The sequence below is a fragment of the Centruroides vittatus genome, unplaced genomic scaffold (genome assembly GCF_030686945.1).
Source record: "Centruroides vittatus isolate TY-2023 unplaced genomic scaffold, ASM3068694v2 scaffold_769, whole genome shotgun sequence".
Lineage (NCBI taxonomy): Eukaryota > Metazoa > Arthropoda > Arachnida > Scorpiones > Buthidae > Centruroides > Centruroides vittatus.
In genome coordinates, this window is record NW_027122717.1 from 2,648,396 (window position 1) to 2,654,528 (window position 6,133).

Consider the following 6,133-nt stretch of genomic DNA (forward strand, 5'->3'; position numbering starts at 1 on the left):
TTCTCGTTTTCTCATTGCCTTTGTGTTTTCTAGGAACATTTGGGAGGTAGAAGAATCTCCCTCCCCAACTTTACCACGAAGAGGACCAAGTGGACAAGTGAATATTTTCCGAAATCTCCGATGGTAAGAACTCTTTCGTTTCATTTTTTAACACATCTTATTCTCGTATTGTAATTTACTGTTTTTCTGTTTATAGACATGCCGAAGATGTTCTTCGATTACACACACACACACGCACGGACATAACATCACTGTACACGAAGATACACACCGTTTAACCTTTACTCGAATTCTCGCACTCACGCACTTATACGCCAAGCACTTTGTTCTGTGTAATTCCACACAATGGAACAACCCGAACACTCGCTTCCCACAAATCCAACCCCTGGGTCCTCGTCCCGGGAAGTGGAAACGCCAATTTTAAAGATTAAAAGACTTTAAATTGGCGGCCGAAGGGGCTCTGGTAATTACACATCTTGCATGGATTAAAATCGGTTATAAAACATAAAACTAGTGAAACCTCACATTTTTTTCTTCCAATAACCGTATTGAATCAGAGAGATAGTGGGATTTAATTATTTTCTTTTTATAATTGACTTCTAAAATTGTAAAGGGTTGGTAAGGGGCCTTACAGAGTTCAGCTTAGGGCTTCGAAATGCTTAAATCCAATCCTGTGTCCCACACAAAATTACTAGCATTTTAAACTAAGAAAATACGTTTTAAAATTCTCAGCATAACTTGTTCATGTAAAGCTGGACAATCGGGAAACTGCCAATTTTTAACAATGTAAATCCTCTCTTTCAGAATTCAGACAAGCTGATAAATATAATTAACCAATTTCCGAATAATTATCTGTTTTCCATGTGGGAATAGATGAAAACTTATAGTAGGCTCCCGTAAATCTTTGAAATTGCAATTTGGAACGCAACAGAAAGCTTTGCTTTTTCTATTGCTATTCATCTTCATTGCTGATAATACACAAGAATTAATCAAACGACCCAGATAGAATAGTTTCGTTTTTAATCACCAGAGGGAGAGCATCCGGTGAAAAATGGGAATAATGAGTGGTTCAGAAAGGAACATTAAACCTAATAGTTCTATATATTATAACTGTCATAGATCTGGTTATTTCTAACTATCCTTTCCAAAATAATATCCAGACAATATGATGGTTGCGTATGTCATGTAAGTAATGAATTTATAATTAATGCAAACAGTAATGTTATTAGGCTATATACCAGACATGGGCAAATGCAGCTCTTTTTGAGTTACATGCGGCTCTTGCTGAAAGTGTTAATTTCTGCTTTTTATTATTATTTTTACAATTTTATTTCCACAATTTTGTGAAAATATAAAATTATATATATGTAATATTTAGTAATTTATTTCCAAGTTGGTGCAATAAATTAAATTGACATTTCAAATCTATTCTTTTAAAACAAGTTCCCGACCCGGATGGGAGACACCCTATCCTTCCTTGCCTTACCATACTATCTGCCACGACAGTACAGAACTGTGGCTCCCATGCATTTTGCAAAACCTACATTTCGGCTCCCACTGAACTCATGCTTGCCCACCTCTGCTATATACTTATGCAAATTACAGAACGTTCAATTACTACTAATAATAGCACTTCTCTCAGTGGGAAAATATCAAATTTTAAGTCTTCCTATGTTTTATTTTATTCGTAGTTCCATCTGTTAATCTTACAATATTATTTTTTTTTATAGAATAATTCATTTTTAGCAATGTGTCTATTCATTAATTTATTTTATTTTCACTTTTATCTAGTAATTTCGAACAAAGCATTTATAATTTATAATTATGAATAGAAAACACAAGTATTGTACCGGTATATTTTAAACCACACGAACTACATTCCATTTTATTTAACGTGTAACGAGTTCAACAACGTTGACAGTATGACAAACAAATGATAAGCATATACTGCATTCCATTATTAACCAAGACTGAACAAGACCCACGTGTAACCACGACCCGAAACTGACAAATCCAGTTCCCGCGACTGGTGCTCTTCGCCGTGGCGGCATAATTTAGAACTAAGATTTACCAGGGCTCTATATCTTTGTACAAGGATGATGAAGCAATTTGTCCAATTTGTAACCAAACTCTGAATATTACTTATAAAGGGAAGACGACATGTTTTCAATAAAATGTTCTTCGGCATGATGAATAACCCACATTTGAGGAAAAATTTTGATATGGGGTCTCGGGGGCTTCGCAGCGTACTTTTATTTTTTCATTTTCAGTCTCGTATCATTAAGCAACACTGATTCGTGACGAAGAGCATGCAAACTAAACTTTTTAGAAATTCATATTTAATATTTCCAGAATAAGATCGTGTTATAATGTATAAAAAATAAACTGTTTTTTAATTCTTTTTGTTGCATTTCACAAACTGACTTGACTTAATATTTGAATTTTCTGCTATTTCTGCCCCTGTACATCATACTTTTCTTGTTATCAGTAGAGTCGTGCCGGTCATCTATCAAACTCCTTTCGGGCATACATTTTGAATACGGCTTGTACCGGAAGATCGTATGTAGATAATCGGGAGCTGCTTTCCCTAAGATTTCCACATCTGATCTCGAGTTTCATCTGTCTAACTTTGTTCTCGAGTTTAAGGAAGGACAGACAGACAAACGACAGTGAGAATTTATAACAAAATCTAAGACGATACTGTGTATCTACTCTACATAAAAAAATACTTTGCTTAAAATCTTCACGTCATTGTTTTCCGTCACGAAAAAGAAAAAAATAAAAACGATGGGCCGGAAATCGATAAATCATCACAAAGAGGCCGTATGGCCGAGTGGTCAAGGTGGCAGCTTACCGCTCTTGGAAACCCGGGATCCAATACGGACGGGTCAAAAAATCCCCAGGAATTTTTTAGGGGTTGGTCCGTTCAAATATGTCGCGCCCCATCCCTTACCACCCGGCCGCCCCATTGTGAGCCTGGTCGAATCCATAATGGGCTTGCTAAAAAAGAGGCCCTCTTAGTGTCCATGGGGAGGAAAGAGTTAAAAAAAAAATCGTTACGAAGTTTCTGAACAAGCAAGCGGGGGTCGAAGTCCCCTTATATTCGTCTTATACGTAGGAAAAGGGTTTAATGGAATTATCATTTAAAAACACGAAATGTTAAAGTACGCTTGCGTATGTAAACAGCAACTTCACTAGTTTAGTCTTGATTCATTTGCAGTTTTCTAGCGAAAGTTATTATGGACGAACAGATGAACCCGGCGTTGTTCGAGCAAAAAGTAACAATAGCAAAGATTAACATTATTAGATTATAGCCGATTTTACCCGTTTTCACCGGGTGCAAGAATTAGGTTCTCTCTTCCGAGAATTTTTAGATAGGTCTAAAATATGTTCGAATTCCCGCAATAACGCAAAACACCGCATCTAAAATAGTACAGTAGAAGCCGAGTTCTTCAGGGTAATTTTTAAACTTTTTTTCCTCCCCACAGTTAAGGGGAATTTCAGAAAATCCCTTCTTAGTGTGCATTCTCATGACGTACCGTAACTGTTCCAAATTTGACTCCTAACCGTTTGGTCCTTGAACTTATCATCATCATCATAAATCCATCTCGATTATATATATAGACTAGTAAAATGCAAACCTCGATATACAGCCCCAACAATAAATTACAAATGTTAAATATGTAATTATAAATAATTCATTATCTTGTTACAATGCGAAATACAGAAAATAAAAATGATTTTTCGTCTTTTCCGTATATCATGTAGCCTATGTTACCTGTAAGATATTGGATGATTTAAGGAGCTAGTAATTAATTGTTACTTTGGCTTAAATTGTTTCAATTTTAATTATCATCTTTTGAAATAATTTAAATACGATGCGAAACTCATATTAATTATTAGAATTTTAATTCAAATACCCTTAGAAATTTGACACATTTACTGAATAAATAATAAATCTAAATTTTGTTGGATCGGAATTAAATAAGTATAACATTTCCATATTTTTTAAGTCTGTGTTTCAAAAATACTTTTGAAAAGATATTCGTATAGGTTTGTATTTGAAAAGCATTCGTATTTGTAAAGGTTCAATAAAAATCTTTCTTTACAAAAATTTTTGTTCTCCTATATGTCCTATTGTTTACTTTTTCCTGCAGGAATTGTCCTTCTTTCGCATCTGGTTATTTGGTAACCCTAACCCATGCAAGTTTGTCGTATGTCGACCCAAACCCCATTCCTTGTTTTCGAGGACAAGTTAGCCCAGAGTCAGCTTGAGAAAGCACCGATCCGACGTTGAGTCGGAGTTTGAAGCTCCTTGCGTAATGTACGATGCCCTTTTTTATAGCTTGTGCTTCCCCTTTTTCAGTCTGTGGGCGACGATTACAATTAAAAAACCAGTAATTCAATATTTTTTGATGTATATGAATAATTTTGTAACCCTTATATTTTTACATTTGGAGTGCCATGTAATTCTGGTAAGTATCTAGTTGTATCATGTGAGAAAAGGTTGAAGAGCCCTAGCCTAAAAACAAAACTGGGGGACTGGTCAAGCGAGGATCCACTGAGACTTACAGTACCCAAACAGCACCCTGTATAGTCATGTCTCATCAATCACAAGCTTGCTTCCTCCATTAACTTCTGCTTCAGTTTTCTTTAACACTGTGAAGATTTTTCAACTACAAAAACCACCATATGAGTGTTTTCATCCTCCACTGTAATGTGTTAAATGATTGGAAATGCTAGAATATGTCCATATCTTTAGTTTTACTAGTAAATATTTATTTAATTTTTACAAAGATTAAACTATGTGGTTAAGTATTACAAAATATCTCTGAAAAGAGTTATTTTCAGTTTCTGATATCAAATGATTCTTAAGAAAAAGTTTCATCTTTATGAATACAAAGCTTTGTTTTGGAACTGTATTTTGACTTTATGTTAGCAACCACCCAAAATTTGATATCAAATGTGACTGGTGTTAGCCGTATACTGAGTGAAGTGGCATCATGTTTTTCGTGGAAACAGCTGTTCATCAATGGTTACAAAATCTTTTAGTATAAAACATTATACTGTATACAGTTTTTGATAAATGAGTTACACACTGGTGATATTAGGCCGTTTTTTTTCATTCTGAAGTCTTTCGGATCAAGCAAACTTATGATTAAACCATAAAATTTGCATTTCACAAAATTGATTTTGAGACAGTTTCTGCAAAATTAAGAGTGCCCAAAATTTGTGACCACAAGTTATCCAGTTCTAAGTATTTAGCTCCATAAGTTCCTCGAGCATACAATATTCCAAAAAAGCATCTATTTCTTGTAATGAATTTTACAATCTTTATTTCAAAGTTGACAATGGGCTTTCACTTCTGAACACAACATTCTCAATCAAATATGCAATTATCTATGAGCAGTTATTAGGCACTGCCTATGCTGTCTTATATATCTTTTTACATATCCTATAGGACTTGGTGTTTCACATCTAGTATTTTGTAGAGAACATTTATCTGTGGTGCAGCCTGGTTCCATGGTTGTCTGTTTTGTTCCATCTTTACCAATGTAAAATGTGACATTTGCTAATGCGGTAGATAGTGAAGACACAGTAGTTTATAGCATCTATGTTTTTTCTTCCTTGATCACTCCTTCCTTGAGTTACAATTGAAATGTTTTACTTTGTAATGATTAAAAAGAATTAAAATATTTTTATCAAATGAACAACTTACTTTTCAAGGACTTTCTCATTGACACATCTTCACTATCAGTTTTTGCATTCAGTAGCAGGAACAAAGCCATCATTCAACATTTATGCCAGAGCCACACGTTCACTATGGCACAAATCCCCAACTACCAGCACCAATATAGAAGTAACTTGTTATGCTGGATTTGTACTGATAATGCCATGGAAATATTGGCAAATAGAAATTGAATAGTGTTATATTCATGCAAAAATTGTGACACAATTGCAGATTTTCAAAACATGTGGCTCTACTACCTCTGCCACTGTGACTGTGTACTTTTTATAAATATAACTTTTTGAAGCACCCTGTATAACCTGAAATTACAAAACTTTGAACACTAACCATTTTTATTTCATAATATCCAATTGAACAATTCTTTCTACATCATTGTTTTCTCTT